This window comes from Protopterus annectens, chromosome 3.part1 (assembly GCF_019279795.1).
Source record: "Protopterus annectens isolate FY-2018-M chromosome 3.part1, PAN1.0, whole genome shotgun sequence".
Classification (NCBI taxonomy): domain Eukaryota; kingdom Metazoa; phylum Chordata; order Ceratodontiformes; family Protopteridae; genus Protopterus; species Protopterus annectens.
This window is the reverse complement of record NC_056732.1, coordinates 1,231,898,826-1,231,912,054: the sequence shown is the minus strand read 5'-3', so window position 1 is coordinate 1,231,912,054 and position 13,229 is coordinate 1,231,898,826.

Below are 13,229 nucleotides of genomic sequence, written 5' to 3'. Positions count from 1 at the left end.
ATTAAATGGTAACTAGTGCTTGCCAGCTTTTGTGTAGCTGATGGCAATTCCACCATAGGAAGTTACTAGGCTAATGGTTCTAGGGCCCTTACAAGCTTAACCAAGTTCTTATCCTTATTTCCATGATCAACATCTATTGCCCCTGTCCAAGAGGGACACAGGTGAAACCCCCTGGGGTGAACTTACGATCACCCATTCAATCGTCCAGATTGCGTTTGAAGAGGGCCAATGAGGTGCTCTGTTTGACATGAAGTGGAAGCCTGCTCCAAAGGTGTGGTAACCTCTGGGAGACAAATCGGTCCCTCCAGCAGGTTTTATTAAAATAAGCAGAAAGAAGTAGACAGCAACCAAAGATGACAGTCCAACAGGTGTTTATTAAGCATTTTTCATTTGGTTAGATAACCTGAACTTCTTCAAATAAAAAGATGAAGAAAAATTTTAAAGAACGAGTCTATGAACACATTTACTCTATCAGTTAGGGCAAGTTGGAGAGAACACTTGCAAAACATGTTTCAGTAGAAAAAGATCATTTCTTTAAATTTTGAGTTATTGACCAAATTGTCCCTGATAGTAGAGGGGCCCCTATTATTTGAGACTAGAGGAATTGGAATTGTCTTGGCAAATACGCCTGAATGATTACTGTTACCCTGGCATAAATGATGCATGTTCTGTATTATGTTTATTAAAACTTAAAAGCCTTGTTAGATAATAATATAAGTTTTATATCTTACAAATATAAAAATAATATAAAAAAATAAGTATGTAATATCAATAGTAAATTCATTCAATTATTTATTTACACTTGGTATGTATTAAGAAAGGGGATGGGAAGGAGTAATAACGCTTTATTTCACTGGGCAGGACTAGAACAGATGATGAGTGATGAAAGATTTTTAAATGTGCTGTCTTTAGTTTCTTTTTATCTGAAGAAGTTCAGGTTATCTGACCGAATGAAAAGCGTTTAATAAACACCTGGACTGTCATCTTTGGTTGCTGTCTACCTGTTTTTGCTTAGTTTATTAGTCCTTGGAGTTTCTACTATGAGGTTTTATTAATATCACATACAAAGTTAAGGTCTTTAGAGTGAGTAACCAGTGTACCATTTGACTTTCGGATATGAAGAATTTCCAATAATGCGGGGTCAGAGATCGCCTTATATGCAAGGCAGAGATCACCTCTGAGTAGTCTGTATGAAACAGAATAAAGTGACAGTGATTTCAGGTGATCCCCATAGGACAGACAGTGAAAACCTTGAATCTTCCTTGTGAGGAACCTTTGTGGTTTCTCCAATTGCTGCAGGTGCTTAGAAAGGTACATATCAAATGGGGAGTTGTACTCAATTATTAGCCTGATAAGGGAAGTAATAACTTATTTCTTTCTGGAGGCAATACCCTTATTTATGAGATGAGCAATACAGAATGCCCTTCTTACCACTGTGGAAACATGGTGATCAAAGGTAAGGTTGCTGTCAACGAGTGTGCTCAGGTTTCTCACCACTGTGTTGCTATTGATATGGTAGTTAGCAGGAACATCGGTTTTAGTGAAAGGAAAAATAATACATTTTTTTGCATCGAGTTTAAGGCCATGACTTTGGCACCAATAATTTGTATGTGTAGGATTGTTGACATCATTTGAAGATTCTATGACTGCTCCCAGTTTGCAGTAATCAGCAAACTTTGTCAGCCACAGACCTTTAGGTTTTGCTTGTATTTCAGAGAAATAGATTCCGAAACAGTAGCAGTGCCAGGAATGATCCCTGTGGAACACCACTGGTTACAGGTCTGCTGCTGGAGGTAGAATCCCCTATTTTGACTACATGAATTCTATCAGTGAGCCAGTTAGTGACCCATCTAACAATATAAGGGTTGACACCTACTTGGGTGTTTGTCAATGATGCCTGATTGGGAGATAGTGACAAATGCCTTGGCTAAAGTCCACATAGGCTGTATGCCCAGATTTCCCCTCATCCAGGGCCTTGGTGATTGTCTCAAAGAGGTCTACCAGGTTTAACAGGTATGATCTCCCTTTGACAAATCCAAATTGAGTAGGGTCAAGTGTTGGAGATTACCTATATGTTTGTTGATAAGGTCCATGATGATTCACTCCATGGCCTTGCAGATAAGGCTAGTCAGGCTAATAGATCTATAGTTCCCGGAGTTAGTGGAAGCACTGCAAGGAAATAATGGTGGCTGTTTTCGATTCAGCGGGTATGAAGCCAGTACTTAAGACTATGATTGAAAAGAATACCCAGTGGTGTTGCTAATTCACGTTGGAGCCCATGTAGTACGCAGCCTGGAATGTTGTCAGGTCCCATAGATGCTGTGTTTTTGGCCTTAGAGAGGGCATTTATGACTTGCTCTTTAGAGATACAAGGGAGGGGACAGGTTGTAGGGATGTCATGGGGTACGTGTGGTGGGGACAGGGGAGTGAAGTTTTCAAAGAACTGGTCAGCTAACACATTAGCTATGTCTACAGGCTCAGTATATGTTGTATCATTAACTACCAGTTCTGGACAAATCTGGGCCTTTCCTTTTAGGTTACATATGTAACTACAGAATGCCTTATGGTTGTTCTTTGTTGAGGAAGCTAATCTGGACTCACAGTTTGCTTTGGAGGACTTCACAAGAAGTCTTATTTGCTTATATAAGCTGAGGAGGGACTGTTTCCAGTTTAGGAGGGCTCACTCCTTCTTACTCTTAGCAATTTCTTCCTCTTATTGAAAAGCCTATTAATGGCAGTTGTCCACCAGGCAGGTTTCCTCTTCCTTGAGGAGCTTGTTTTGGTCCTATCAGGTATGACCAATTCAGTGCAGTTATACAGGTGTTTGTATAAAGCTTTGGTGTAGAGCTCGGCATAGTAGACAGTTCCATCTGAGGAAGGGGGTGCAGTGAAGCTGTTTATGTCATCCCATAAGCAGCTATAATCTGCTTTAGAGAAGTGGTTTAATTCAGTTGCTGCTGGGATGGGGTTAGGTGTGATACTTACTTTGAATGAGACCAATTTGTGGTCAGACCTCACCAGAGAGGACCTCACATTGGGGGTGCTACAGTGGTCCCTCATATTAGTGAGCACCAGATCCAGGATGTTAGCACCCCTTTTGGGGTGTCAACCAGCTGGTCCAGAGCACTGGACTTAACGAAGTAGAGTAACTTTTGGGCAAATGAGTTTGAGCACAAATAATTTACCCAGTCAATGGATGGGTAGTTAAAGTCACCCAAAACCATGGTATTTGGATTTATCTTGATAGACTCTAGTAGATCCAAATAGGCAGAGTGGGTGTCCTGATTTATGGAGGGGGTCCTATAGCTGGCAATGACTTGAATAGGTGTCCTACCAACAGTTAACTGCATCTAACGTGTCTCCAGGGAGTCATACTGTTTAACCAATCTTGAGGTATTTATCTTTAATGAATATTGATACACCACCTCCTTTAGTTTTCACGCCTTCAGTTTGAGGTCTAAACATGTGGAAGGAGGTGTAACCCATTATGACTGGGGTGCTCTCCACAGCCTTGAACCAGGTCTCCTTGACTGCACAAATGTCTGCAGATTCCAAGGTGAGGCCACCTTCCAGTGAGTGCAGTTTTGTGTTGAGACTCCTAGCATTTAGCAGCATAACCCTGAGATTGTTTTTACGTTGGCAATTTTGTTTTTGAGACACTGTCTAAAAAGGCACTATGGGGGTGGCAAGAGCCTTAGCCAGTAGCCAAAATCCTGGGGTTGACAGATAAAGTCCTTCTCTGGCAAAGCATCGAGGTCTGTCGATCATGTCATCCCAGGCTGAGAGATAGTGGATTTCTTTAGAATGACACCAAAAGCTAAACCAATTATTGAAGTCAATCATTTTCTGTTTGTATTGAGGCATCATCCTAGGAGAAGGTAAAATGCTGCTTTAGGCTAGTGACATACCTGCCTGAGACACAAAGTCCGAAAGCTCAGTCATGTCTCTCTACATATAGCCCAGAGAGGTACATCTTAAATCGTTCACACCAACATGGACTACGACAGAGTCACAGCAGCACCTGTTGTTAACAGACTTCAGATAAAACATAAAGCAGGAAAGTCACATCACTGTGCACTACTACTAGCCTATCCTGCAAAAACATAGTGTATACTGTTTAATAGTTTAGTTAAATCAGAGCTACTGTGGATAATCTAACATTGTAAACCACTGAATTCAGAATGAAGTAACAGGATGGCATGGGACGCCAGGCCATACAAATTTGCTCACTGGCAGTCTGAACTGGGAACTGGGTGTGGATGATATGGGCCCATAGCCCAGGGTAATGATATGTGTGTGTGTGTGTGTGTGTGTGTGTGTGTGTGTGTGTGTGTGTGTGTGTTTTATATATATATATATATATATATATATATATATATATGTTTTTTTTCTGTTGTTGAGGCCAAACCGCACTTATTTTATTTTATACAATATGGATTTACATTCATACATACATATATAAAAGTCTTATTGCTTACCAATATTTCTTGTGGTAGAACAGCAGACAGGATCATAGCCACTACCATTAACACACACAGGTTAATCCTATCATTTTATTAGGTTCTGCCCAAAAGTTGAACAACATCACAACTAACCCTCAGGTATAACCTTCTTCCAACTATTGTAAAATTAAGAATAACATTATTACATTAACTTAATAGCCCCATAACTTTACACTGTGGCAAGGTTAGGGTTAGTATGGGGGAGGTGATACCACCTTCTTTGTGTGTGCTAACCCTAGCACTGTCACTGTCCCTAACCCCAGCTCTACATATTACCTTACCAAAAGCTCGTTCTCTAAATGCAAGGCTATTCAGACAAATGGTGTTTGCTGAACTGTTTGGTGACTTAAAAAAAACTACTGTGAAAGGAAAATGTTTTCCTTTTTTGACCCTTTTTTAACAGTTGCACGATTTGATGCCAAGCAAACAGAAGTTATATACTTACTATAATGCCAGATCCTTTTATCCTCATTTGTTTTATTTGTTTGACAGGAGTGAGCCAATCCTCAGATATGATATGGCAATTTGGCAAGTGCTCCTTATTGAAGTTCCTTAAAACAAATTTCCATAATGCTCCTATCCTGGCTCTACCTTCAAATCAAGTCTACTGCTTATCTGTTTAGGACTTGAATGGCATGTCAGCTAAATAACAAGGAATAAGGAATGTGAATGAAATACAGAAGGGCTTCAAGTAGGTTAACCAGGTCCCTTTGAAAGGGTATGACAATTTGGATGGGAAAAAGGGAGGGAGGGATGTCTTAATTGAGCAGATACAGATAAATAGGATCCCTGCTTTATGGTAAGTATATAACTTTTATATTCTATTTCATCCTGTCTGCCTGATTCAACTGACAGGACAGAATCCCAGGCTACCTGAATTCCCAGGCAGAATCATAACAGGATACCACTGAGAACAGTAGCTCCACAAGAGGTTCTAGACCTAGAGAGCACATGCAGCCTGTAGTGCTTGACAAAGCTATGCAACATAGACCATGTTGCTGCAGCACAAATTTCATCTATGGAGAAGTTTCTGAATAAGGATGTAGAAGTTGATAATGAGTTGGTGTAATGAGCTTTTGGCTTGGAGGGCAACCTCTTATTTCTTGAGCAATATGCAAAGGATATATAGTCTGACAGCCACCTGGACAGGGTTATCTTTCAAACTTTCCAACCTAATCTGGAGGAAGCAAAGGTTACAGATACCTGTGCACCTTTTCTTACAGCTTTGGTCCAGTGCAAGTAAAAGCAAGACTGTGCACATCCAGAATATGCAGAAGAGCTTCACAGCAAAAGGTTCTCTGGTTTGATTCTCGGCTGTGGTGCCTTATGTGTAGAGTCTGCATGTCCTCCCTACGGTCATGTGGGTCTCCTTCATGTGATCTGGTTTCCTCTCACATTCCAAAGACATGAAGTAGGTGGACTGGACACTCTAAATTGCCCGTAGGTGCGACTGTGTGTGTGAATGAGTGGTACAAATGAATTACCATGGCAGGGCTAGCCACCCAGTGATGTAAACTGGCTCGAGATGATTGTCGCTGCTAAAGTGACACCCCCGACCCCATGTAAAAATAGGAAAAGGGGTTGAAGACGAATGGCTGGATGGTCTCTCCCTTGTTGGCGTGATCAGGAAAGAATACTGGTAGATGAATGGATTGATTTAGAGTAATCTCAGATGCTGTTTTAAGAATGAAAGAAGGATTGGTTCATAGTCATACTCTACCTTTGTAGAAAACCAACTATGGAGGAATAAAAGAATTGACTTATAATTTCAATATTCATTTAGCTGATGTAATGGCTAATAAAATTTGAAAGGAACTTTAGATTTACAGTAGATGCTGGTTCAAATGGGGCTAGAATTAAGGCTTTTTGCAATGCACTTAGGTTCCAAGGTGGGACAGGATCTGTGATTGCCAGACACAAAAGAAAAGCATCTTTTACAAAGGCTTTACATAGCTTGTAAGCTAATAGAAAAGAAATCCACTATGGAAGTTGGAAGCAGATGTCAACTGAAGAATAACTAGAGCCAGAGTTGAACTAAACAGCGAATAACTAGTACAGCTGGAATAGTGGCAAAAAAGGGTCCAAGCCTTGATGATTGGCACATATACAGAAACATTTCCATTTACTTTTATAGACTTTGTGTGTGTATTATTTTCCAGATGCTAACATAATTTGGATCAAACTTTGGCATACTTCAATAAATGAGGCCTGGACAGGGGGAAACAAATTTGTCTTGGCCAGAATGAAGCACTCTAATGCTTTCTGCAGGAACCTGGTGATTAGTGGAATTGGAGTAAAGGCATAAAGGAGTTTGTGGGAGGCCAACTGAAAGACTAGAGCATCTCTCAGTGACTATCTCTTGGGCGAGATCAGGACAAAATATTTGATTCATTTTGTGTTAGATGGGGAAGCAAAGTGATCGCAGCAAGGCTGAACCCAATAGCTGAAGACAAGTTGTGCTACAGTGGAACTGAGGCATTAAAATGCAGTGTTGAGCCTGTCTACAAGACAGTTAACTCTCCCTGGTATCTGCACTGCTATCAGAAAGTGATACAAAAGCTATGCCCACTGCCACACACTCATGGTTTCTAGACACAGGGGGTATGATTTGGTCCCTCCTTGCTTATTTATGTATCATACCACTGACATATTATTTGGTTGCATGGAAATTGGTCTTGCAGGAAGAAAGGCCTGGCGTGGTCACAGTGCCAGAAGACTAGCCTTCATCTCTACAATTCTGATGCGAAGGTTTGCTTCTGTCTCTATGATCCTTTGACCATTCTTCTATCATAATGCCCTCCCACCTCAGAGAGGTGCCCATGGTAACTGTTCCTATCAAGGCTGGAAAAATGAACCATCTTCCCATAGACATTGATGGAGAGACCATTTACCAGTTCAGATGTTGGTTTCCTATTACGTTATCGAACGATAACGTAATTGAACGGCCGCATTTTGAAGTTTGAATTGTGGGATCACAGTACAATGAAGACTGTGATATTTGCTCTTTCCTCACTGTAGTGCGATCTCGGAGTTGGAATATATATTTAGTGGGTGGTGTGGGGGGCACAGCCCCCCACAATAAAAGTTTCAAAATGTGGACGTTTCGATGTTTTGGCCGTTCTATTACATTATATTTCGATAACGTAATATGAACACCAGATGTTATCTGAGAAATACAGTCACATTCACAGAACCACTGAGGAGATGTAATAGTTGACACCACCGAACACACACCATCCTTTTTAAGGGTTCTCATAAAGAAATGGATATGGTGAACTATTAGAATTGCTAGAAACATTAGACCTACAACACCAGAACTACTGGTGGTGATCAAACAGAAAATAGATCATGTTCCTTAGGGAATGAAGTCTGCTGGAAGTTAGTCTCAATATGCAATTTACTTGGCCCAGATTGCAACATGATAAAATGAATAGGATGTAGCTTCTCAAAGTTGACTGAAACTCTTAAGAAGAGGCAGAGATGTAGCAAGTAATCTATGTTGTCTTTGAGAGACTCCATCAATGCAGTGGCTAGGCACTGACTGTCTAGGTATGGGAACAAAGAGATCCCTATAAGTTAAAGGTGGGCTGTGACTACTGCCATCTGTGGTGGGGGGGACCTTCATCATTCTATCCAAGTCTACGTCTGAAGCTCTTCCAAAGGACCTGATCAATCTGAGGCAGCATGAATTCATAAAGCAAAAAATTTCCTTCTTGGAGGAGTGCCTGTTCCACAGTTTCTTAGTAGATGAGTCCCAAATGACAATCTGCTCCATCTCATCCTAGAGGGGTCATGAAACCCACTGATGTTGATGTTGAAAGCAACAAGGCATATTATCCTGGGAGTTTCAGTGCTGAACTGGAAGTCCTATCAGCTAACTTTTTTTCTTAGAGAAAGACCTTTTCATTCTCTCTTTGTTTTGTGGATTGTCTCTATTATCTTTAGAAGTTTCTGGGAGAAGACGCTCTTCCAAGATAAATTTGAATTTCCTTTTTGCAGTGATAGGGGTTTAAAGGCCTTACAGAACCTGCAGTCTGCCACAAAGTGACCTGACCCCAAGCATATCACATCGAGATTTGCAAGTGCCCTGGCATGGGACCTTTTGGCCAGTGGTGAAGCCCTCTTCCATAACTACAAAAAAACAGTATTAAACAAGCATTTGCATAAACACAAACACCAGTACACTAAACAACTGCTAATAATAGCCTGGTTTATCACTAAATTGTGACACAATGTAAATTATTTACAACAGTGAGGAAGAAAATTAAAAATGAAATGTGAATAGGAATGTTAGACCTTCATGCCTAATGATAATGAAGGAGCTGAGGATTTTATGTATTTATTGTTTGCAAGATGAAAAAAGTGACAATTACAGAAAAAATTTTAAATGTAGAAGGAAACTAGTCACTTCTGACTAGAAGCCAAAAATAAAACACTGTAAAGTAAATGGAGCTGCAACCAAAAGTAATTTGATAAATACTTTATTAAGCACTTTCATCCCAAACAAAGTGAGGACTTCCTCAGAATCTGAATGGTTGCAGCTCCATTTACTTTACAGTGTTTTATTTTTGGTTAGTAGTGTAGTTTATGCTGTTTATCTGGTGTCACTATTTGTTTTGGTTTTAACTACTAACCAGAAAAACAGAAAAGGTATAGAACCAGAATCAAAAAATGAACACTTAGCATTCACAGTCACAAATGCATCCTAACTCATAAGGCAGCAAACTAGCTTTTAGAGTAGAGCTAGAACAGTGATATTATGGTTCCTATGTTCATAGTTGTGTACTAGGCTAATGGCCCTGGAGCCTTTACAATCATAGCCCATAAAAGTGCCCTGGCATCGTGCCACCCGAAGTTAATTCCCAGTGCCTCTATCAAGTAGTGCTACTGGTGTGATCCTTGGGGTGAACTTTCTATTTCCCATACACTCATCAAGATTTCTCCTGAAGAAGGCCAGTGAGGTGCTCTGCTTGACATGTATGGGAAGTCTGTTCTAGAGCATGGGCAGTCTTTGGGTTATGAACCTGTCCCTCCAGCATGTTCTGTTGATTGTGGTAATGAGGTTGATGTCTCTGGAGTGTGTGGTGTGGAGAGACTGGAATTTCTTTTGAAGTAGCATTTCTAACAGAGCTGGGTCAGACATGTCTTTGTAAGTCAAGCAGAGATCGCCTCTTAGTAGATGATATGAGGCTGAGAATAGCTGGAGTTTTTTTGAGTCTGTCCATGTAGAACATGTTTAAGGTCTAGGATTCTCTTCATAAGGTAATTTTCTGGCCTTTCCAGCTATTGCATGTGTCTAGTGAGGTACATGCCAAATAGGGCATTATACTCTGTGACTGGCCTAATGAGGGAAGAGTAGAGAGAGATGATGACTTCTTTCTTCTTGGATGCAAAACCTTTGGTAATGAGATGAGCCACATAGAAGGGCTTTCGGACCACAGTGGCAATGTGGTGGTCAAAGGAGAGGATGATGTAAACCTGTGTCCCCAGATCTCTTATAATGCCTTCAGTGTTCAGTGGGCTCCCATTGATGTGGTAATTAGTGGGAACTGAGATTTTCCCAAAAGGGACGATGACACATTTTTTGGCATTAAGCTTAAGGCCATGGTTTCGACACCAGTCCCTGGTCTCAGTGAGGCCTTTCTGTAGGATGTCTGCATCACTTGAGGAGTTAATAATGGCTCCCAGCTTGCAGTCATCTGCGAACTTGGTCAGCCAGTGTCCCTCCATGTTGGCCTGGACCTCCGGGAAGTAGATGCCAAACAGGAGATAACCCAGGATCGATCCCTGTGGAACTCCACTCGTGACTGGTCAGCAGTCTTACTTGGAATCCACTACTTTCACATTGTGCGTTCTGCGAGTCAATTTGCAACCCACCTAGTGATACAGGGGTTGATGCCTAGTTTGGTGAGTTTATCAATATTTCCCGAGTGGGGAATGGTATAAGAGGCCTTGGACAGATCGAGGTAGGCTGTATGAACTGCCTTGCCCTCATCCACAGCTCTGCTGACTGACTCAAAGAAGTCAACCAGATTGAGCAGACATGATCTACCTTTCACAAAACCAAATTGCGTGGGATCTAGAGTTTGGAGATTCCCTATATCCTTGTTAGTTAGGTCCATGATGATGTGCTCCATAGCCTTACATATCAGACTCATCAGGCTAATGGGGCGATAATTCCCAGGGTCTGTAGTCACTCCCTTTTATGGAGAGGGATGACTGTAGCAGTGTGCCATTCAGTAGGGACAAAGCCTGATGTGAGGCTGTGATTGAACAGGGCACACAGATGTGGTGCCAGTTCTTGTAGAACACATCCAGAGATATTGTCTGGTCTCATGGAAGCTGTATTCTTGGCCTTAGACAATGTAGCTTTAACCTGTGTTGCAGTAATGCTGGATGCCTGGCATTCCTCCATTATTGTGATTGGTCCTTTAGGGGTGGGAGGGATAACGTTGGCAATGAATCTGTCGGCCAGTATGTAGGAAATATCTGTTGGCTCAGTATAGGAGGTACCATTTTGCAGTAACTCAGAGCAAACCTGGGTATTGCTTTGGAGATTCTTGATATAACTATAGAAGGCTTTGTGGCTGTTTTTAGTGTCTGCTGCAATTCTGCTTTCATAGCTGGCTTTAGAAGTTTTCATGAGGAATTTCAACTTTTTGTTGAGGCTAATAAGGGAGTTTTAACAGTCTTGGGACTTCACCTTTTTCTGCAACAATTTCTTCCTTCTGTTGTAGAGTTTATTAATGGCAGGGGACCACCAGATTGGCTTCATTTTTTGGGGGGAGAGCATCTTAGTTCTGTTGGGTATTGCTAGTTCCATGCATTTATGTACGTGTTCATACAATGAATTGGTGTATGAATCAGCAGTCATGCATCTATTTTCCATTGACATGGGTGCAGTGAAGTTAGCCACCTCTGTTTTTTGGAGCCCAAAGTCAGCTTTGGAGAAGTTCTTCATGGTAGCTACCTTTGCAAGAGGTGTGGGTGAGACATGGATTTCCATGGTGATTAGTTTGTGGTTGGATCTAACCAGAGAGGAACTGACTATTGATGTAGAGCACTGGTTGCCCATGTTTGTAATAATTAGGTCAAGGATGTTGCTTCCTCTAGTGGGGGTAAGAATTAGTTGGTCCAGGTCATTGGAAATGATGAATTCCAAGAAGCATTACGCCAGTGTATTGGTGCCTGAGTAGTTTTCCCAGTTGGAGGGGTAGTTGAAGTCACCTCGTATGAAAGTGTTGGGTTGGACTCTAATAGTTTCCAGGGTGCAAAGGAATGTGGAGCGAGAGTCCTGGGACATGGTTGGGGACCTATAGCAGGATACAACCTGAATCTCCATATTACCCAATGTTAGTTGTACCTGAAGTATCTGAGATGCATTATGCTAGGCTACTCATCTGGAGGTGTGCATATCCTTTATGAATATGGAAACACCACTGGCTTTGGAGCTTCGGTCCATGTTCTGGGGCTGAAAGGTGTGGAATGGTGCTTTCTGTTACTTTAAACCATGTTTCTGTTACAACACAAATGTCGATGTTCTCCATTTTGAGAAGTGCTTCGAGCAAGTGCATCTTAAGATTTAGACTTCTAGTGTTGAGCAGCATAACCCTCAGATTGCATTTATTTATAGCTGTTATGGTGGTAATTTGGTCTTTGGAACATCACCTAAAAAAGGCATTATAGGGATGGCAAGAGCCTTAGCCATTATCTGGAAACCCAGGGTTGACAGGTGCAAGCCATCTCTGGCAAAGCATCAAGGTCTATCAATCATGTCATTCCAAGCAGACAGATACTGGATCTCCCTAGAATGACACCAGAAAGTTACCCAATTGTTGAAGTCAATCATTTGCTGCTTGTACTGCGGTATCATTCTGGACGATGGTAGGATGCTGCTCAAGGCTAGGGTCATACCTGCCTGGGCATAATCAGAGAGCTCTTCTATGTCTCTTGTCATGTAGTCCAGGGAGGGGCATCTCAGGTCATTCACATCCACATGGACAGTGACAGAGTCATACCTGTACTTGTTGTGGAGTGACCTGAGTGCGTGTGTTATGTGTTGGATTCTGGCACGTGATAGACCGCTGACTGTCACCTTCTCCTTATTCAACCTAGTGGGTGAAACGTGTGTGCCTCACTATCGAGTCACCTATGATTAGTGTAATGGGCAAGCTGTTTTGCCTTAGGGGCTTAGGTTGAGGGATACACTGTGTAGGTGAGCTGTGTGTCTTGTGGTTTGTGCTGTGTTGTGGTGGTTGAGTGCATTTCTGTCTTGGAAGTCTCTGCTGTTTGGGTAGATTTCTATTGGGAGCCTCCATGAATGTGGGTGTGTGGTTTGTGTTTTTATGTGAGAGCTGTGATGGTGGGTATTCTGGAAGTCTATGTGTTGCATCTGATGTGGTGTATGTGTTGACCTTCTCCTCTTGACCAGCTATTCCAGTCTTGGTTTGAGAATGCATGGCTTCCAATTTGGATACACAAGTGCATCTCTCACAAGTCTGAATGTTGGGAGGTAAAGAAGAGGTTGTCTGTGTACAGGAGGCAGTTGCTACACTGCCTCAGAATGCCCAAGTTCACCAAGTTAATAGGAGAAAGCGCAGGGAACTGATCTTTAGACATGCCAAGAGGGATAGTCATTATTACTAAGTAGTGGAGCTGTTTCCTTATATATTCCTTTTTAATAATTTGTTATTGTGGCATGGAGCGCAATCTTCAAGGAGTACCTCA